Below are 23,297 nucleotides of genomic sequence, written 5' to 3' on the forward strand. Positions count from 1 at the left end.
ACATTAATTTCAAATATAACACAAATGACAAATAGATAACATTAGCATTCTGTGAAGCCCACTTAAGGGGCATTCCATCATCTGATAAGTTATAGTTTAATTTAAACTTATTTCAGACATGAGTATTTGGAACTATCCAAAAAAAATACCACATCTATAAAACATGACAGCAAATCAAAGAGTGTATCACAATTTATTAAATATCTTTAATGAAACCAGTACGTGATCATTAGAAAACAGTTAAACCATTTGTTTAAAAAAAACCCCTCAAACTATTGTCCATATTAGAGGTGATGGTATTTCTTTTATAATTTGTAACATAAAATAAGACCATGTTGAACTTTCCATATTGAAATTTATCTTTTCAATACAAAGAATAGGCTCTGCCCGTTACATCAGAATGACGTGAATTTAGGTTTCAGTTCCTCCAAATTCTCAGAGTGAGACAAGAGCAGCAATAAGGCAAGTCTCAGAATCATCATGAGGCTTAAACATGCAGCCAGCCCAGCTGGCATGATTTTCTTGGATCTCTTAAACATCACCCCCATTGTGGTGTCCAGGAAGAAAGCTGTAAACAGTGATAGTTTTACACCTCACTTGTCATTGGAGACACAGTAAGCTCCATAACCAGCCGAAAATCCAACAAAAAGACCAGCAATCAAAGATGGAACACCACCTCTCTGCTTATATCCCAAAATGCTTACGGATGTCACCAGGGCTATATAACCAAAACCGACCAGGTCCATTGGCAAGGTCAAGACTGGTGTAGAGTTACTTACGTTGAATTTCTCTCTCCTCTGGGCCAGTCCAGCTCCTTGAGGACTAAGCTCAGGTTCAGTTCGTCTTGTCTTTCTCACAGCATCAACCTCACTGCCAAGCACTAGGCAGTTGCTCAATAAATACTTGCTACAGTCCGGAAGCTGACCCCGCTGCCAGCGCCTTCTGACTCTGCGTGCTACCTCTCAACACTCTCTATTTTAATTTTAATAGTTGGAAGCTGAGCCTCTTGGCATCACTAGCCTCTAGACTAAATGCTGATTTTCACACTAAAATTGGCTTTGTTGTCCCTAGTTCCCACCTACATAAATGCAGGGCCTTAACACCCACTTCAAAGCCACCTGGTTATTTCTGATTGTCCATTTAGCCCAGAGGACACTGCTTCTGGATTTTGTCCCTGACCACTCGCTAGTGTTTGGCACCCATGAGACATGTGGTGAGGGCTGAGGTGTGGTTCACTCAGAACCACGGATGCCGAGCCCCTAAGTGTACCATGTCTCCACCAAGAGCAGTTCTTCCCAGCACAAGAAATGCTGCCAAGGTCCAGGGCTACCGAAGAGCATTCTGTTCTCCCTTCACGAGAGTCATATTCTGGGTTCCACTATAAGAGATTCTTTGTTACCTGGGCCCCAGAGCATTATCTCTGCCTCCACCTGCATCCTCTTGTCCTGACCCAGCTGGCCAAATCCCATGTTCCGGATCCTGTGTCATGACTTTCCTCTCTCCTTGGGGTCATTATACTTGATTGCTAGAGGGGCTTGGAAGAAACATCTCCTACTGGCCTCTTCATCCGTCTCTTCCTTCCTCCCATTTCTGACCCAGGAACTGCCTCCCATGAGTGGGTGCCTTCATCTAACTCCAACTGGTCTCCAAATCACAATTTAGCATAGCCTGGGATATTACGCTATAAAAACATTGTTTTTCTGAGAGGGGGGTTACTTTGGAAGTTAGAAAATTATGGGCTGTCCATGATATAAAGAAGTATATCTGCACTGTCTCACTGAGTCACAGGAGTACGCAAGGTGCATAGTCCCCAGGAAATGGAGAGGCACCTGGACTCTTTGAATTGGATATGTTCAACCTTCAATACCCAGGCGCCTAATGTCTACAGATTTGCCAATATCTGTAAAGAATGACTGCAATAAGAATCTTCTCTAGTCCTCGTTTTAATTTTATTAACTGGGTAGATTGTCATAATAATCCCTTATATATAACCACCTTCAAGTTAAGTGGCTTAAAATAATAAGCGTATAGTTAGTTCATGAATCTGAGGGTAATGACTTAGTCTGGGCTGAACTAAGCAGTTCTTCTCGCCTTGACCCAGTTCATTCACGTGTCTAGATTCTTAGTTGTCTATATAGTCATGGTTTGGATGGCTGAGGTGACTAGTCTCTGCTCTGGGTATTTTTCCTCCTTCCTCTGGGACCAACAGGCTAGCCTGGGCAGGTGCTTCCCGTGTTGATGGCAGAGGGCAAGAGCAAGGAAGTCCAGGTGTGCATTGGCTTTTCAAACCTCTGCTGGTATTATGCTTGCTGACATCCCATTAGTCAAAGTAAGTTATGTAGGTAGAGCCACAGTCTAAGTGGAAGAACTGCAACGTTTGATGGCTAAACGTATGTGTACAGGAAAGGGTAAAGAACTGGGCTATCACACTAAGTAAACTTAGACAAGCCATGTAATCTTTCTAAGCCTCATTTATGTTAATAAATTAGAGATGATTGTAACCCAGAACCCCCCTCCCAAGTATTACTAGTGATTTAAATTGTGATAACTAGGTTGCAAACATCTAAGTTCTTTATAAACTGTGAAGTGATGTACAAATGTGAGATACCCTTATGATGATGATAATGGTGATGGTGATGTGCATTATTCTCTTTATTATATTTACGTGTTGTCCCTAATAATTGGCCTACATTGTCCCTGAGCAAAACTCTGAGGTGTGTTAGCTTGGCTTTCAGTGCCTCTGGCCTGACAAGTGAAGTGGCCTCATTTTTACTAAGCCTCTCAGGGGTGTCCATGACAATAATCTACCCATTTTTAGGAAGCAGTCAATAAATGGATGAATACAGAATATGAATAGATGAATGAGGTTTTCAAGGAAATGACTAGTCAACCCTTTCTTGCATTCAATCAAGATGAATTGAGTGCCTTCTCTGGTTAGAGCTCCCTCAACCTGTTAGTAACAAGTACCAAGGATTCAAATAAGAAGAGAGACAGCTGCTTCCCTGGAGGAAGTCACAGTCCATGAATGAGAAACACTTCCAAACAAATTCGATTACAGTGTGAGGCGTACTCTTGGAGGTGTGCGCCAGATGAAGTGAGATCAACTGTGTCTTGTTAGGGAAGCAAGGGAAGGTTTCAGAGGAGGCTGTTTGGAGCAGAGAGGTATGAGTGGCAGTTGCCCAGGCCCACAGGTAGGGGTGCACATTCCAGGCTAAGGAAACAGCCTACCTAAAGAAAGGATCTCAGAGAGGTGGCATGTTGGAACATTGATTGGTTATACTGGAATTTACAATAGGATCCTGGGTTTAACGGGAAATGTATGTTAGACAGATGGACAAGTGGGCAGACCTTTTATATTATCCCAAGAGTTTTCATTTTTCAGGGAGGGGAGGGCACTGAAGAGTTTGAAAGGGAGTGTCATGTTCAGAATTTAGTATTAGAAGGACCACAGTGTCAGGGAGGACAATAGGGAAGAGATTGCAAGAGTCCAAGTGAGAGGTGGCCCATCCTTGATCCTGGGCCAAGGAGGGAGGGATGAAGAGAGAAAGGTAGATCGGACAGAAAGTCACTAGAGCTAATGGGACACTGGAGTCAACTTGATGGAGGAAAGAGATGTACCTGCCCAGAGCAGGAACATAAAGAGTATTCAGTTAAGCACTGTGTGAGTCAGTGGATTGCTGGCATTTAGTGAGGGCTTGCTTTGGGCAGACCAAGGAGCTAGTTACTGTGGTGCATCTAAAGATGCTGAAGATACAGGCCTCTGACAATTAGTACATGAGTAGCTGTAGTAAGTCACAGAATAGAAAAAGAGCTTTTACTGAGGAACAGTCCTTGTGCTATGAGATCATCAAGAAAGGGGTGAATGACCTTGATTAATTAGCTTTTATTTTAGGGGGCTGGGAAGTCTCATTCTAAGCTTGCATTGTTTGTGTCTCTATTAATTGTCCTAATGGATTCTATTCCTCGCATGGAAAACCAGCTAAACGCCTTTCTCTCTAACGTGTGAAAAATGAATAAGACTCAAACGTAGAGTTCTTCTAGAATCTTTTTATAGAAATGGCAGAGCCAGCACAGTGCCCGTCTTGCTTGGTGATGGTTGTTTTGAAGAACATACAGTAAGTAACTAAGTAAATTGACTTATATGAAACATGTATGTTGAGAATTTTGTCATAGCCCAGTCAATTCGGAAGCAAATCATTTACAGTTAGAGTAGAAGAGCCTAACCCTTCACAGAGGACGTTGAAACATTCCCACAAAATATTGAGAGTGACTTCAGGCAGATTATACACTTTTCTTAGGGAAAAGTGGACTAGTATTAGAGGGGATAATACATGAAAGGACTAGGTTTCTCAGCTACAATGCAGATCACACTGGCATCAAGTCTCATAAGTGCTTACATCAGGACCATGGAAGATTTGGTAGAAATCTATGTAACCCCTAGATATTGTGTTAACTCATGGTGTTTAGGCATTAGGTCATCTGATTGGGCAGCTAGTCAGAAAGAACTCAATGGAAAAATATTAAAGAAAAAAAAAATCATTTCCCTGAAATAAAATGTCTAAAGAGAGTGATAAACTTATTTGCTGCCCCTTTCAAGTATAATGGCTACACTAATCAGAGTTCATCATAAGTTTTCATTTCTTTCCCCTAGTAATATAAATTCATAAGAAAATTCAAGATTGATTTACTCTCTTGAGCAAAAGGTAGGCAGGGAATATAAATGAATAAAGAAAGTGAGCTAAAAAATATGGACCTTGCCCCTTTGTAAAGGAAGCAGCTACATTTCCAGTCCCTTTCTATAGTTGCCATGTGGGAATGAGAGGTCTCATGTTATCAGACCTTCTGAAGATTCAAGAATAATTGGAAATTTAAACACTTCTAATATTAAAATTTTTTCAATTATTAAAAAATGACTGCTGGCCAAATGTCATAAATTGCAAGGACATTATTTCACAACAGAATAAACTATGAAGTTATTGCTTATCTTTGAAGTTATTATTATATTTTAAAGTTTATAATTAACCTTTTGATATTGAAGTAAATTTGATTTATTGCTTAGTTTTAACTTACACCTACTTTTTTTCTCACCCCTTTGCATTCTCAGTGTTATGTTTAGAGTCTTAATGTAAAACCAGTCCCTTAACCAATATCTATTTATCCCTATTCTCTTTTCTGGGGATTCCAATGTCAGAAGCATCTTTAGTATACATAGATACCCATATGGACCACTGTGAACTTCTAAACATCTGTAGCCAACAGGCCAGTGAAAAGAACAATAAACAGAATCCAAAACTTGTATCCTGTTCCCGTGTAACCTCTATTTTCTAAACCATGAAGACAGAGGTATCACTGATTGCTATACAACAGTTAAGGTCTTCGGAGAACTACAAAAAGGCCTCTTCAAGTATAAGTATCTCTAAACTATCTGACTTAAATATTTATACTTCCTAATGTGAAATAGAAATTTGCTCCAACACAAATTTAATTTAGTCCAACAATTTGAAAAAATGCAAAGAAATATTTCACTGATTGGGCTAACAAATATTAGAAAGATTACAAATATCAACTTTTGATGTGGTTCTCTTTCACTCCAGGAGGAAGTGTAAATTGGTGTAACTCTCAGAAACTCAGTTCAGTATTGTATTATCTAATTAAAAAATATACACACCTACCTTTGATTTAGCAATTCTACTTTTAGGCATCATATTGTAGCACTTTTCATAATCATAAAGCAAAAGCAATAATTCAAATATTGTCTTAATAAATCACTGTATGAATGACGCCAGAGCCAGTGGTATGTTTTGCATTCACTGAATACAAAATGGTGTTGACGTGGAAATAATATATGTGAAGCAGAAAAGTAGGATTCACAACATTTCTATTATGGTACCATTTTTATTACAGTGCATGTACTGATATGAGAGACAGAGAGAGAAGAGAAGAGAGAGAATGAATGAGAGAACAGGCAGCCCTTGTTTTGCATGGTAGTGCAACCTGTAAAATGGATTATGCAAGCTGTTCCTTACAACCTGTTTTAATTGCATAAAGAAATGAAAAAATAGTAAAATTAATCTCTAGTTAGTATACTCTAATTTACAGAAACACTGGGAATTAAAGTTTTTCATTTCTTCAAAAAATTATCAGTCGTAGTTTGAATAGCACTTGCCTTCTTGTCATATAACGTATGATATGGAACAAGCATCTTTTCTATGTCTTGGTGAATTGTTATCCTCCTTTTAAAGTCTGGGTCATCTTCCAACATTTTATTCTTTGCACCGTCAAAGTCATGACATGTGTCTGAGAGTTTCTTTAATGGAGAGACTTGGTGGCATCATGTCCTTTGGGACATCTTCATCCTTTCATTAGAACTACATTCCACATTTGTGTCTATAAATGTACCTTCACTTAGTTCCTCTTCAGTGGCAGCAGTGGCAGCATTCCAGTGGTCCGCTATTCCTTCCATAATCCAGTTACATTCATTCTATCCTTATTTCACTTCCAACATCATCCCTTAAAAAGTTTTTTTTTTTTGCTGAAGTTTCACGTTTTTGGCCAATTTCCTCTTTCAGTTATTCATTTTTGAAAAATGTAACAGAGGTTTATCCCTGGGAGATAGGGAGGCAACACAGCTACAAACTTTGCTGTCTGTGTGAATGGAATAACAAATGCACAGAGATCCATCACTGACAGACTTCGAAGGAAATAATATCTTTGGCCACTGATCATGATGCATATCTATTATTTGTGAAGTGGTTGCTGGGCCCAAGAGCAAGAAGCAAAGTTTGCCCTTTATGCAATTACAGTTAATACAACAAGAAAACTGAAATTTGAACCATGCTGTTGGTTATAACTAAACCACAGTAGCTAGAAGTTTTGCATGTCAACACCATGCAGATCAAGGACTGTAAACAAAGAAAGAACCAGGAAGAGCTTGCAGCAAGATGTTAAGAAGGAGTGGCTGTCTCTGGTTATTGCATTTGTATATGGTTTTATTTTATTCAAAAACATACATCCTTATGTGTATTCTAAATTTTTCTACAATTAATACATATAATTTGTATAATACAAAAAATTAACATTATTAAGAAAAAATGTAGTGCTTATTTTTCACTCTTATAAAACCCAATTAGGCTTTGATGTGAACAACAGATAGATGGAGACAGTCCAGAGCGTATGGTGGCAAATGGAAACTGTTCTTTAAGAATTCTAGGGCTTCCCTGGTGGCGCAGTGGTTGAGAATCCGCCTGCCGATGCAGGGGACACGGGTTCGTGCCCCGGTCCGGGAAGATCCCACATGCTGCGGAGTGGCTGGGCCTGTGTGCCATGGCCGCTGAGCCTGCGCGTCCGGAGCCTGTGCTCCGCAACGGGAGAGGCCACAACAGTGAGAGGCCCGCGTACCACAAAAAAAAAAAAAAAAAAAGAATTCTAGGAAGCACACAGAAGGGAGAGGGATGCAAGCTGGAGGGGAGATGTTGGTTGAAGGAGAGTTATGTTTTCAGTGGAACAGACTCTCAAGCATGTTTAAAAGCTGTTGGAAAGAGTGTGGTTTAGACTATGAATAAGAGAAATAGGATAACTGATAATGTTAAGACCACTGAGAAGCTGGGAGCGGCAGGAGTTCAAGCATGGGGAGAAGGCTTGGTCTTGGTTGCGAAGAGGGCCATTGCTTTCACTGAATCAGAAGAGGGTGGTGAGAGAATGAGTTTGAATGGGGACATGCATACCTGGTATCCACTCGCTCCTCAAATGAATTTTGAGCAATAGCTTTGAGCCAAGCACCGTCTTAGGTGCTTGAGATGCGTGAGTGAATGACACAGACAAAGAGCTTGTGGAGTTAGAGTCAGTTTGGGTTATTTTTTCCTTATTACACTTTTTGGTTTTATTTCATGTTAAAGGGTAATGTGGCTGCAATTTTTTCTGAGAAGATAAAGGTCAGGCTATTGCTGTAAGGAAGCTGGCAGGGAGTTGGGGAGGCCCAAATGGAAAGTATAAAAACCTTGTCATTGAGGGCTGGACAGAGAAACTTACTCCACTTGGGGGGGCACTGGGGAGGTCCTTTTGAAGCTGAACCTTTGCCTTTATGAAAAACCATTGTGTGGACTGTTGCGCAGCTCTCTCCAGTCGAGCTTGGCTACTAGGCAAAGATCTAGAGAAAGCAAAAAAAAGAAGGTTTAGCTAAAAGAAGACCCTTAAATTAATTTTCTCCCTGTGCATTTGTCCCCACTTTTATCTCTCCTTGTTTATGCTTTATCTCCTTTACCTTGAGTGCCCTTGACAAAAGTTTATCTATTTTATTGATATGTTCAAATAATTTTTTCCCCTTTTATCTCCAATATATTGCTTTTACCTTGATTAATTTAACTCTCATTTATGTTTGTTCATTTCAATGCTTTTTTTCTCAGCTTTTTTCCCATGAATACATAATTTGTTATTTTTCTTGCTTAATAACAAGGGCATATAAGACTATACATTTTTCTGAAGATAGTTTTGGATCCATGCAGTTGATTTTGATATATAGTGTTCTTTAATTTCTAAAATGTTTGTCATTTAATTATAATCTTTCATTTTCTCTTTTTCTTCCCCAAGAGTTACTGAAAATAGAGTTTTTTAGATTTCCAGTGGGTTAGAGTCAATTATTATATATTTGATTTTATTACATTGTGGTGAAAGAATTGGGTGGTATAATTTATACTATTACTGAATTAAGGTATATTTATGTCCTTTTATGTTATCAAATTTTGTAATCACTCCACAGACAGACACTCGGAAATAATGTACATTGTTAATAGGCTTAGAAAATTTGCTAATCATTCCTTTGTACAACCATTCCTTATTGAGTTTCTAATATGTGCAAGGAATCACGGTAGGTACTGGGAATGTAGGGAGAACAAGATAGTCAGGGTCCCTGTCCTGACAGAACTTATGTTTTAGTGCAAGAGACAGGGAGAAAAGAGTACACCTCAAATAAAATATTTATAACTTGCCATGAGTGCTATGAAAGAAGCAAGGAAAAGGAATTGAGGTAGAGATAGCAGACTGCACTCTGCATAGGGTGGTCAGGAAAGGCCACCAGAAGAACTTACACTCAGGCAAAGTCCTAGAGGTTCATAATCTACTGGCCAAATAAAGCCTTGGAGGGAGATCTTTCCAGGGAGAGAGAATGGGAGAGAACCAGGGAGCTGGCGGTACTTGCAAGGGAATGATTACAATGAGAGGTCATGGACTTGGGGCTATACAGGGAAGGGAGGAAGAAATAAGAAACTTACAGGGCCAGTATTTTGGCAGCCTCCAAAGAGCTGAAGAATTGGGGGCCATGGGGGGTTGTGATTTAACAATGTAGGTAGAACAAGGGTGGCAGACAGAGAGGAGTGGGGTGTTTAAACTCAAGATTTTAGAGACAGTGCAGTTTTTGGTGATGACTATCTAAGATGTAACCAGGGGAGGGGGTGACTGAGTTGGACATTGTTGTTGAAGGGGTAAGGATCCAGGGGTCTGGAGCATTGGAAAGTTCATCTCTGTGGACATTGTTGTATGACTGTGGGCAGAGAAGAAAGCTAGAGGCCAAAATCAGTTTATTGTACTTTATTGTTAGGTTCTCTATATTTTAAATAAATTTAATCTAATTGATTTGTTGACGTCTCAGATTCATGTTAAATCCTCCTGCTGGGATTATGATTTTTTGCTTTATATGGTTGATTCTCATTATTTTCAGTAGTTACATTCCAAAAGTACCCAGGAGACTGAATTAGCAAATACTAAGTCATTGCTCCGAGGGGAAATGTTAAGTTAGGTTCCTGCAAGGCTCTGATCACAACATTTTCATCCATCAACCAATATATAAGCTTGTTTCATGTGTGTTTCTGTTTAAAGACACCTTATTGAATATGCATTTTTGATTCATTAGCATTGAGCCCATGGCCCACAGTACCATAACTTATGTCTGAATGAAGCGTGTCTAACCCCTGTTTCCTCCATAAGGCACATTCAGCCTTCTTGCACTTAGGGATGTTACTTGCACTTCAGCTCTTTGTTTAGAGTAATTTTAAACAGGGAGATCACCAACAAAAGCATTAAAAAAATGTGAAAAACATGGCACTAAATAGACCATGTAAAGGATACTGGTTTACAGCCTGAGAGCTGAAACAGGTGAAACCCTGTTTGACCTCAGCAGTTAACTGCACATCGGGAGACCCAGTTTTTATGCCACTCTGCACACGTCTGTGAATGACTGCAAAAGTGCCACAAGTATTCATTTGGGCGTTATAAATAGAGTTTTGCAAGTAGGCAAATTAACAAATATGGGCTCTGTGAATAATAAGGAACGGCTGTATATTGTGAGATTATTAATTGGCTGATTCATGACTATACTCTTTTCAATGAAGTTTTTATAATTTTGGAAAATTAAATGAACCCCTTTGCCCAAATTAAAACTTTCTGTCTCAAAAGCTTTATTTTGGCTAGTGCTTATATTTTGCTATTCTTTGTTTTGTTCTGTTCATTTGTATTTTCCTGGAATACACTTCTTCATATAGCTGAATTTTGTTTTTTGAAACAATCTGAGAACCATTGCCTTATAATAAGCAAGTTTAACAAACATTAGTTGTTATAAATGTTTTGCCTAATTTTATTTGTGCCACCTTCTGTTTTGACTTTAGAACTTCCAGGTTTTGGGAGATTTCTTTATTTTCTTTCTCCTGCCCTTTGCTACATGATCAAAATCTATTTGTTCCTTTTTTCCTTCTGTGGTCACTTGAAAGTTGTACATCATAATTCTCCACTACTAGTGATAACTTTAGCATTGATTGCTATTGTTTTTATCAAAAATTGAGTAGATACAATAAATATCATATAAAGCATATGAGGAGATAAAGAATAATCATGCAATGAATACCCTAGTACTAGTGACACAATTTGATAGATGGGACGGAACGTTTCTATTAGAATTGAAGTGCCCCATTCCCCATGCTATTCCCATACCAATCATTTCCCTCAGAGGTAACTAGCTTGAATGTTGTGTGGTATCATTCTTCTGGTTTTCTTTTTTGTTTTACCACTTATATTTATAACCTAAACAATATGTTGTTTTCATATTGCATGTTTTTAACTTTATATCAATGGACTCAACCTGCATTAATTTTTCTGTGACTTGCTTTTTTGGACTTAATATTGTGTTTTTGAGATTCATCCAGGTTGATAGATTTAACTGTTCATTTTCTAAAAATTGAATTACACAACTTATTTACCCAATCTACTGTTGATGGAAATTTGCATTGTTTTTGTTTGTTTGTTTTAGTGTTGTATTGGCAGTGCCATAAGCATTCTTGTATAAATCACCTGACATGCAAGAATAATGGTTTCTTCAGGGTATATTCTAAAGAGTGAAGTTGCTGGGTCATAAGATCAGAGCATCTTTAACTTTCCTAAACAATGACAAATTTTCCTCAAAGTCTTTGTTTCCTTCTGTGTGAAGTGCCTGTTATGTCTCTTGCTCAATGTCTTTTAATTTTGAGTTGTAGGAAGAGAATGGATGGATGGATGGATGGATGGGTGGATGGATGGAGATAAGTAGATAGATAAATATCCTAACACTTTGGGTCAGTTATTAAGTGCTGCAAATATCTTCTCCCAGGTTTTATCTTGACTTTTAACTCTCATTGATGTCTTATTTAAAACTTTATCTTACAGACATTTATATAATGACATAACACTTACTATCTTATTATAACTCACTTAATCCTCAAATCGACTCTATGATGTAGGAACTATTATCGACCTTACCTTACTTTTGAGAAAAGAGGCAGGGAGTGTAAGTAATGTGCCAAAGTTCACAATGGTAGTAAGTGGCAGAGCCAGGATTCAAACTCAGGGCATTTATCTCTCAAGTGTGAGATCCCAACTCCTATTCAGTGCTGCTTTTCTGTGCACTGAAAATCAGAAAATTCTAATTTTAATATATGCAAATTCATTAACCTTGTTCTTCTCAACTGAATTTTCTATGTCTTCTTGAAGAAATTCTTCCTTATCCCAATATCATAAATATGATTGGACCATTTCCTGAGAATCTTATAGTTTTGCCTTTCAAACTAAAGTTTTTAATCCAGTGAAAATTGTGAGTGTGTGTGTGTGTGTGTGTGTGTGTGTGTGTGTGTAGTAAAGGATCCAATTTCATTTCTTTTTCCATAAGGATAACCAGTTGTTAAAATATTGCTCTCTCTCTGCTTATGTACTATAATGTTATCTTTGTGATAAACAGGGTAAAAACTACTAGAAGTAAGTGAATTTAGTGATCAACCATTTGGAAAAGAAATGGAAAAAATCTACCACTTACAATAACATGAATGATAACTGAACAAAATAATATGTGATAGACCTGTACAATGAAATCTCCAAAATTGCTGAGGGAAAAAGAGAAGATAAATAAAAGGAGAGCTATACCATTTTTAAGAATCAGAGGACTCAATATTGTTAAGATGTCGATTCTGACCAAAATAGATGTAGATTCAAAGTAAATTCAGTCAATATTTCAACTAGTGGTTTTGTGGAAAGTCACAAGCTAGTACTCAATTTTACTTTAAGTCAGTTTTTGGCTAATCATTATTTCTCTACTGTTGATGATTTACAGAAGTAAATTTAAATTCTTCATATTGATTTTGTTCCAGCAAACTTGCTAAACTCTCTTATTCATTATAATAATATGCCTGTAGCTTTTTTGGAGGGATTTTTTTTTTTACTAGACAGTCATATTAACTCTGAATTATGACAGCTTTATTTCTTTCCTTCCAATCCTTATGTTTTATAGTTCTTGCCTTATTTCACTGGATAATATCAAATAGAAGTGGTGACAGCAGGCTTTTTTCTTGTCTTTTCTTTTTCCACATTAGAATTTTCACATAAAATTAGATGCTTGTCCTTCTTCTTTCCTCTTAAGATACAGTTTATCAAATTAGCACAGTTTCTTTCTATTCGTAATTTATTCAGAAGTCTTTCTTAAACACATATAATAAATGTAAGCTTAATTTCATGAAACATCCTTCCTAACTCTATTGAGATTATTTTAATATTTTTTCTCTTTTAATCTGTTATTCTTTTTAACCTTTACTTATTCCTTCCCTAATGTTCTTCCTTTCTTTATGTAGATCTGAGTTTCTGATCTATATCATTTTCCTTCTCTCTAAAGAACTTCTTTTAACATTTCTTGCAAGGCAGTCCAACAGGCAACAAATTTCCTCAATTTTTGTTTGAGAAATTTTAAATTTCTCCTTCACTTTCAAAGGATAATTTTGCAGGGTAAGGAATTCTAGCTTGGTAGGGTTTTCCTCTCAACACTTAAAATATTTCACTGCACTCTCTTCTTGCTTGAATGGTTTCTGAGAAGTCAGATGTAATTCTTATCTCCTCTGTAGATAAGGTGTTTTCCTCTGGCTTCTTTCACATGTTTTTCTTTTCTTTGAGTTTCTGCAGTTTGAATATGATATGTCCAGCTGTAGTTTTTTGTTTTGTTTTGTTCACACTTTTCCTGTTTGTTGTTCTCTGAGCTTCCTCATTCTGTGGTCTGATGTCTGAAATTTGGGGAAATTCTCAGTCCTTATTGGTTCAAATATTTATCTTATTCCTCTCTCTCTTGTCTTTCTGGTGTATCCATCATGGGTATGTTATACCTTTTGTAATTGTCTCACATTTCTTGGATATTCTGTTCTGTTTTGTTTATTTTCAGTCTTTTTTCTCTCAACTTTCTGGTTTCTATTCACATATCCTCAAGCTCAGAGATTCTTTCCTTAGCCATGTCCATTCTACTAACTAGCCCATCAAAGACATTCTTCATTTCTCTAACAGTGTTTTTGTCTCTAGCATTTCTTTTTGATTCTTTCTTAGAATATCCATCTCCCTGCATATATTACCCATCTGTTCTTGCATGTTGTCCACTTTTCCCATTAAAGCTCTTAGTATGTTAATCATAGTTTTTGTTTTTTTTTTTTTTTGGTGGTACGCGGGCCTCTCACCGTTGCGGCCTCTCCCGTTGCGGAGCGCAGGCTCCGGACGCACAGGCCCAGCGGCCATGGCTCACGGGCCCAGCTGCTCCGCGGCACGTGGGATCCCCCCGGACCGGGGCACGAACCCGTATCCCCCGCATCGGCAGGCGGATTCTCAACCACTGCGCCACCAGGGAAGCCCATCATAGTTATTTTTAATTGCTAATCTGGTTATTACAACATTTCTCCCATATCTGACTCTGGTTCTGATACTTGCTCTTTTTTTTTGCCTTTAGTATGCCTTGTCATTTTTGTTGAAAGCAGAACATGATATACGAGGTAAAAGGAACTGTAGTAAATAGGCTTTTGTAATGTGGTGGTGAGGGGTAGGGGAGAGGAAATGTCCCATGGTCCTGTAATAGGTCTTGGTCTTTTAATGAGCCTGTGCCTCTGGACTATGGACTTTACAAGGGCCCCTTGGTTTCCCCACCACTTAGATGGGGCAGGATGGCTAGAGGGAACTGGAGCTGGGTATTTCCCTTTCTCCAGGTCAGTTAGACTCTGATAAAACCCCAGTAGTTTAGGCTCTGGTTAAATAATTTATCCTGAGGGCAGGCCTTGTTAAGAATAGAATGCTCTGGCATATTTCAAAACAGCTTCTTTTTCCCTACCCCTGCTGGAAGCATGAAGGGATTTTTCTCCTACCTTCACTATGAGAACCTGGTAGAATTCCAGGAGGTAAAATTCACAACTGTGGTGTCCCTCTACCCCCAAGACTGCATCCCCGTGGAGTTTTTAACTCTCAGACTTATCCATGCTGAGGCTCCAACAGTTCATCAGTTACAGTTGAGATTTTCTTACCCCCAAACTGATTCTTGCAGAGGTTTCTGCTCCTGTAAGTTGCGATTCTCTTTACCTGCCTGTCTGGGTCTCCAGTATTTAGGACAGCAGTTTGCCCTGCTGGATGGATGAATTATCTGATAGATCTAAGAAGAGTTGTTGGTTTTCAGTTTGTTCAACATTTTACTTGTTAGGGCAGAGAAATGACTTCTGATCTCCTTACATGCCAGACCAGAAACCAGAGTCTTTTAATGTGTCAATATAGTGAAGTTTATTAATTTAATTTAATATATAAATTATAGGTATATAATGACATATATAATTTAATGTATAAATATATAAATATAATATAATTATATATAATTTGAACCAACATCCTATTCCTAGAATAAATCCAACATGGTCATGATGTGTTAACTTTTCTATACTCTGCTCAATTCAGTTTGCTAAAATTTTCATTCAGATTTTTAGACATATGTTACAGTATATCCTGTAAATTTCCATTCCCTGAGCTTCTTGTTTGGTTTTCGTGACATCATTATACACACCTCATAAAATGTTAGGGGATAGTCTTTCTCTTGCTGTTCTTCAGAAGAGTATGAGTAATATTTAAATTATCATTTCTTTGAATGTTTATTACAACTTTGCCCACAGATCTGTCAGAATCTGGGATTTTCTTCATGGAGAAGTTTTTAAGTGCTTATTCCTTATCTTCAGTGGTTATAGGGCCGCTCAGATTTCCTGTTACTCTTGAATCAGTGTTGATACATCATATTTTGGGGAACTGGTTTATGTTCAGTTGTTTTTGTTTGGTTTTTTGGGGGCATTACATTCTTTTATGTTCTTTTTAAATAGCTATAATAGCCAGAGTTATGTCTCCTTCATCTTTCGGCTTATTTCAAACTTTATTCTGATTCTTTGAAGTCTGAAGTATAGGTAAATTTCTTCAGGCACTATCTGTTTCTGCCTATGCTAAGTGCTTGGCAACTGTGAAACAGGGATCATTTCTGTTTTAGAAACAAGCTAGTTGTCTACCAAAACATTTTCTTCCTCATCCTAGGTACATAACAAGACTGTTATGTACTGGATGAGACTGGATGACTGCTTCAGTCATCCTTGGAGCTGACTATGGTCTTGAGCCTGCATTCTTGTCCATGGAATATGAGTGGAGTAATGCACCCATCTCCAAACCTGGCCTGCAGAAACCTTGCCACTGAATGAACACCCATTTCAGTTATCTGTTGCTGTGTCACAAACAACCCCCAACACCTAGTGCCTTAAGACAGCAACTGTTTTATCATTTCTCATGAACCTGTCAGTTGCCTGGGCAATATTTTACTAGTCCTACCCGGGCTCAGTTATGCAACTACATTAAGCTGTAAGTTAACTTGGGCTGGAAAGTCCAAGATAGTCTCTCTCGCACATAAAGGGCCTTGTTACCACTGTGATCTCGGGTGTCATGATTCTCCCCTTTGTGGCCTGTCTCTCCATGTGATGTCCCAACCCTCATGGCCTCTCTGTGGCCTTTCTCTCCATCGGGACCCAGACATCCTTTCAACATGGCGGTTGGGCTCCAAGAGGGAAAATGTGGATGCTGCCAGGTCCCTTACGACTTGAGCTCAGAAGCCCCAGGAAGTTGCATCCCCCACATCCTATTGGCCGACACATGTCTCAAGTCCAACCCAGCTTCAAGGGGTGGGGAAGTAGATTCTCACCTTTTATGTAAAGAGCTTCAAAGTCACAATAAGATAGGCCCAGAGAGACATGATTCATTGGGGCCATTTTTCCTATTCTTCCACATCACCCCTGAACGTCCCCACACAGCATCCTCTCCCTCTCCCCCTGACAGGTTGATGCGCATGCTCAGGGAGCCCTTCTGAACCCTGTGATGAAGACGGAGGGGCTTCTGTTAGAGAGCACCTCACCTCCAGCTCCTGTTCTCTGGCAACTGGATGTGGTATAAGCAAGAAATAAACATGGGTTGTGTTAAGCCACTGGTATTACAGGGTTTATTTATTAAAGCAGCTAATCTTACCCTAAAAATAGAACTTGAAGCTAAATTCACAGCTTGAGATTTTTCAGACCATACAGGTAATATGAATTGGATTGCAAACCTGAGAGAGAAATATCTTGTGACTATAGACTCTCAGGGGATGTTTTGTCCTTTCCACTCAATGCCAAGGTCTGAGGTAATCCACTTGCCTTACTGTTCCGTGTGGTGTGAAGCATGGGAGGGTTTGGAAAGAGTAGGCAGTGAGGACAATTTATTTCTTCGTTTATCTTTACTCTGAGAACCCCATTCTATGTGGGTGAGCTCTGGCCTTGTCTCCTGATCCCAGCTAACCCTACCCCCAAATCAGGCTGTGAAAGCCACCAGATCTCAAGTTCCCTTGGACTTGCAAATGGCCTCAGCCTGAAGCTGACCTTGACTCTCCACTGGACTATATGGATTCCTGCTCCCAATCAGTGTTTGGCCTCTGAGAATTCCAGACTTTCTCACCCACTCATGCTTGCATTAAAAATATGTTATTTATATTTTAGCTAGCATTTTGAATTGTTTTCACTAAGAGGGTCAGTCTGGTTCTGTAAATTTCAACACTGCCAGAAAGATAATCAGACATTTGTTTGTAGAGGTATTTAAATTTATGATAAATTTATGTGTTTCTCATGACTTTTACAGATGAACTCATCTCAGTCTACTTGTGTGGATTTCCTATTCACATCCCCTGCTTTTTAAAAACTGGACAATAGTATCAAACGTGCTCCAAGAAAAGTCCTGATGATATTTCTACTCGCTGTGATGTCTGGTGGGCTAGTTTACAAACCAGAACCACTAGTAACAACAAAATCGACACCACCCCACCTTTTCCTGCACACAGAGACTTATTGAACAGCTCATTCTAGCCTTCAAGTCCTGCTTTTCAGAGTTAGGTAATGTTTGTTTCATTCCACTGAACTCTCTCCTATTTCCCAGGTAGTCTGCTATGAATTTTAGGTTTATCTGTGTTTCCTTCAGTTTAGCATTCTCAGCATTGAATCTGTGTCTCAGTCTGAGTTCTCCCAGAAGCAGACCCTGAGACAAGCATTCAAAGACATGTATTTATTTGGGCAGTGATCCCGTAAAGCTGGATCATCCATCAAACCAAACTCTGTTTGCATTATGAAAAGAAGATAAATGTGAATGTCCAGGAGGCAGAATCAGTAAGAAAAGAGGGTTAAATGAATAGCACCCTGTTCTATAGTCACCTAAAGTAACCAAAATGATTATGATGATGACTAACACTTATTGAGTATTTTCCATGAGCTTTTCACTAAGTTTAATTCATTTGAATCTCAAAACATCCAGTGAGGTAGGATGCTTCTTATATTCCCATTTTACAGAATGACAAATTAAGGCATGGATGGATTACTTAGTTGCCTAATGTCACACAACTAGTAAGCAGTGGAGCAAAGTGTGAACCCAGGCACCCTGAGTAGTTCCACACTCCTAAATACTAAGCTATGTATTGCCTCTCAGGTTTATTTTATTTTATTTTTTTTTTAATGGTACGCGGGCCTCTCACTTTTGTGGCCCCTCCCATTGCAGAGCACAGGCTCCGGACGCGCAGGCTCAGCGGCCATGGCTCACGGGCCCAGCCGCTCTGCAGCATGTGGGATCTTCCCGGACCGGGGCACGAACCCGTGTCCCCTGCATCGGCAGGCGGATTCTCAACCACTGCGCCACCAGGGAAGCCCTCAGGTTTATTTTAGAAATGGATGTCCACTGTAGAAAATTTGGGAAATGTAGAAAAGCAGAAAGGAAAGAATAAAATTTCAGACAATTGTTTCAGTCAAATCTTGATCCCAATAGAACTTGTGAAATTTATGAGGTAGGAATTTTTAATCTGCTTTAAAAGTGAAAGAGCTAACACATTAGGAAATCTACTCAAGGAATTGCAGCAAAAGGAAGAGGGGAGAGAAGGAAGGAGGGGGGAAGGGAGGGAAGAGAGGGGGAGGTAGAACCAGGATATAGGGACTTCCTTGGAAGTCCAGTAGTTAAGACTCTGTGCTCCCAATGCAGGCGGCCTGGGTTCAATCCCTTGTCAGGGAACTAGAGCCCGCATGCTGCAACTAAGACCTGGTGCAGCCAAATAAATAAATATTAAAAGATAAAATAAAATAAAATAAAATAAAATAAAATAAAAAAATAAAAAGAATCAGGATGTAAACCAGGTTCTTCTCCATCCAAAGCACTTTATTTTAATACTCCAGTTGGCGTGGGAGTTTATTTCAGGAACACATTATGAGATCTAAGGACAATTCCCTTAGACTGTGCGGGTGCATGTTTAGTTGTAAGACTTCATAAATCTTTGAATCTGCACATGGAGTTTGAAGGATTTTGGTTTCAGGTCGCTCCTCTAAGGTCTGACATCACAGAAACTAGCGTTTAGTTTTAACATTTGGGCTGGACATGGAAGTGACTATATACTCTCCCATAGCCTTTTAAGAGCCTTGTGCTTTTTGAGGCTTATTGCGTATTTAAAATCGACTCAAAATAGTATGCAGGTCCTTTTCCTACTAATAAAAGGGGTATGATCTAAATGATCAAAATAATACGAAGGTACATTATGCAATTTTAAAGGGAAGCGATTTGCTCTTTTATTTTAAGCACTGAAGTAGAAAGATGGATAGAAGAAAGAAGTCATTAAAGAAAATTAAATTAGGGATCAAGGAAGGGCAGGCTAATAACAACCAGCTTAATTATAATAATTTATAAAGGCTCATTATAGGATGGTTTCCAAATATCATTCATTGGATCACAACAGATCTGACCTGGTACATCTTAAGTAAGCTGCGTCGTTAGCAATCAGTCTGAAATCTTGAGGACTGCCAGGCAAGCATCTGCAATCTGTTATTAGTGGGGAAAAATAGAAATTATTTCAAGCCATGAAGTATGTGGTTGTCACTTAATGCACCATTATTAGATATTTTAGAGCGTATTGGACAAATGGCACAGTTAGGAGGAGCCAAACCTTCTAAGGTTTTAAAAAAACCTTGAGATGGATTTTTCATTTTGTGCACAGGCTAATAATTAAAGCCTAATTTACATTCTTTATTTTGTCTTTGTGTTTTGATTTCCGACTTTGGCTGATGGTTACTGTCTCTGGCCTAGATAAACTTTTTCCTTCTGTGAATAAACATGAATTATCTATAAGGAACCTTGTACTTAAAATGTCTTGTAGTTGTTAATTGCTCAATTCCTAAGGCTTTCTGAGCTTTTTCACAAAGTGGCTTCAATTTGTATGGGTTTTCTTTTTTTTTTTTTTTTTTTTTTTTTTTTTTTTTTTTTTTTTTTTTTTTTTTTTGTGGTATGCGGGCCTCTCACTGTTGTGGCCTCTCCCGTTGCGGAGCACAGGCTCCGGACACGCAGGCCTAGCGGCCATGGCTCACGGGCTTAGCTGCTCCGCGGCATGTGGGATCTTCCCGGACCAGGGCACGAACCCGCGTCTCCTGCATCGGCAGGCGGATTCTCAACCACTGCGCCACCAGGGAAGCCCTGTATGGGTTTTCAATGTGCTAATACCTTGCCATTTAAAAAATAGGGATTTTAATACAATTAAGTTATCTCAGGTGGTTAGTGCAGCGCGACTTGGGGACTTTGGTCCCCAAGCTGGCAGCATCAGCATCACTTGGTGCTTGTTAGAAATACAGCTTCTCAGGCCTCACCCAGATGTACTGATTCAGAATCTCTGGCAGGCAGGACCCAAGAATCTGTGTTTTATTTATTATTATTATTATTTTTTGTGGCACGCGGGCCTCACTCTGTTGTGGCCTCTCCCGCTGCGGAGCACAGGCTCCTGACGTGCAGGCTCAGCGGCCATGGCTCACGGATCTTACCGGACCGGGGCACGAACCCGTGTCCCCTGCATCGGCAGGTGGATTCTCAACCACTGTGCCACCAGGGAAGCCCTGAATCTATGTTTTAAATAAGATTTCCAGGTGCTTTTTATGTTCAATAAAAATATGAGGTACAGGAGGTTATGACTGGGGTCAGCAAGCTTTTTCTCTAAAGGGCCAGCCAGATCGTTAAGTATTTTAGGCTTTGCTGGGCCATCTCTGTCACTATACAGCAGAAGCAGCCATAGACATGGGTATGGCTGTGTTTGAATAACATTTTATTTATAAAACACAAAATGGGCCAGACTTGGCCCAGGGGCCATAGTTCGCCAACCCCCTGGGTTACAGCATGGAGTGCTGGTTGTCCCAGGGTTTAATAGTATGTCTGGAATTTGGGAGACAGAAGCAAGGAGAGCTAAATTTGTAAATGCCTGCTATGTACAAGGCATCTCTTATTTACCCCCAAAACATAGGCCTGCCATATCTAGCCGTGAAGATCACGTGCTGAGAACAGCAGTTGGTGACATTTGGATTTGTATAGTACACAGCCTGGATAGCTTTATGTGGGGGTCCTAGGTTTGCATTATCCTCACGTTACAGGTAAAGAAGCTTGTCCAAAGATCTACTACCATCCGGTGTCCGAACCAGGATTAATCCTGGGTCTGGCTGGTTGCAGAGGCTGTGCCCTGCCCATTGATTCTGCAGAAAAATAGGTAACATAGCTGACCCTAGCTGCAGGCCATATATATTCCCCTTTCAAGGCTATATATATTTCCCCTTCCTTTGCATGAAGGCAAAAACTTGCCACTGGACATTGGAAGAATGAGAAAGAAAGAAAGGACTGTGTGTGTCAAGTGAGAGACTCCAGGAAATACTGTTGACGATACATGAAAAACAACAGCAACTGAAAGATTACTTTGGAACAGCAGCGATTTTAGCGTTCTGGCAGGTTGGTCGTAAGTTCTCTATCAGTTAGCTACCACCACATAACAGACCACCCCCAAACTGAAAATAAGAGTTTATGATTGCACTTGTGGTCTTGACTCAGCTCACTCGTGTATCTGTGGTCCGCTGTGGGTTGGACAGCAACCCTGCTGGCCTTTGCTGCACTGTCTGTCATGTGTGAGAATTGGCAGAGTGTAGGCTAGTCTAAGATGGTCTCAGCAGGGACCACTGGGCTCTCTTCCACGTGGTTAACCTCTTCCTCAGGTTAACACAGGCTTTCTCTTGTGGTAAGATCTCAAGAAAGAGGGTGAGCAGGAGTGTGCAAGCCCTTTTGAGGCTAAGACTTAGAACTGGCACACCGTCATCAGGACTAAATCTCCTCTCAGCAAAAGATGGGGTCATTTCCCCACTTCTTGAGTTTTGTCTGCCTTTGTGATTTGCTTTGCCCGTTAGATTGCAGCAGAAGTGATGGTGTACTACTGTAAGCATAGCCCTCCAGTGGTCTGGAGCCCTGCCTAGTATCTGTGCCCAAGCTAGCCTGCTGGAGGTGAGTGCCATATGGAACAGAGACAAGTTACCCTAGACTAGCAGCTCCTCACCCACCCACAGCTGACCAGAGAGGTGTGGGTGAGCCTAGTGAGACAAGAAGAACCAGCCACCTGAGCTCAGCCGAAACTGTGGACACACAGAGTGCTGAGCTGACCACAAAGTGGTTTTTTTATGGCACAAAAACTAACTGATAATAGATGTCATACATGTAAAATGACCACATTCTATGGACGAGGTGGGTAGTATTGAATCTTTCATTCCAATATGAACTTCAAAAAATCATCTAAATACCAGTGCGGATCTCCTGGCTTATCTGTGGCTACTATCAATTCCACCAACATCTTGAGAGGTGTGCTGAGAAGTCTTCAGAACATAATTCTTATCTGCAAGAAATTCGTAGTCCTGTGGGTGAGCCAGCTCTGTAAATAGGTACATGGCAATGCAATATGATACACATTGACATAGAGCTTTGGAAGCACAAGGCTGTCAAAGAAGAGGAGAATTTGAGAGCGGCTTTCCAGAACTATTTCCTGTGCAGAGGGAGTGAAATTCCAGCGAAAATGACCTGTGCAAAGGTGACTAGGTTCCCAAAAACACAGTGGGTTCAGGGAATAATAAGGCTGGAATCTAGGACATTTAGGAGCCTCTCTAAGCTCTTATGTTCTGGGATCCCTAATTTTCCTTCTGTTTATCCCAGCCTTCGGGGTAGTAACTGCATCTTTCTCATATTCATGATCTAGATTGCCTCAACCCTAGAATTGACAATGGCATTGACATTGCTAATAACGGGTTTTATCTCTGTTTTTCCTCTGTGCTCTGAGTAAAAAGTTCCCTTTATTAAATCCTCTCGGACAATACTTAGTGTGCCTTCTTGTTTCCTAACTGGAGCATGACCGATCCAATTCTTCAGGGAAATGATACTGAGATTTATAGTATAATATAGAGGATAATTTTGCAGAGGATTGGGTGGGGAGAATGGGAGACAGGAAAAAATGAAGATCAGGACAGGAATGCAGTTTCTTCCAGGCTAGAGTTATAGGGAACGTGAACTAAAGCAGGGGCCATGGGAAAGAGAACATTTGCTCAGCCCAAGATAAAAGAGTCACCCTTGATTCT

The 23,297-nt window shown here is 39.7% G+C and overlaps 1 pseudogene; it reads right to left on the reverse strand.

The window, feature by feature from the left end:
* Window positions 1-395: 395 nt before the first annotated feature.
* Window positions 396-746, reverse strand: LOC131741563 (transmembrane protein 14A pseudogene; annotated as a pseudogene).
* Window positions 747-23,297: the final 22,551 nt, after the last annotated feature.

The sequence above is a fragment of the Kogia breviceps genome, chromosome 14 (assembly GCF_026419965.1).
Source record: "Kogia breviceps isolate mKogBre1 chromosome 14, mKogBre1 haplotype 1, whole genome shotgun sequence".
NCBI lineage: Eukaryota > Metazoa > Chordata > Mammalia > Artiodactyla > Physeteridae > Kogia > Kogia breviceps.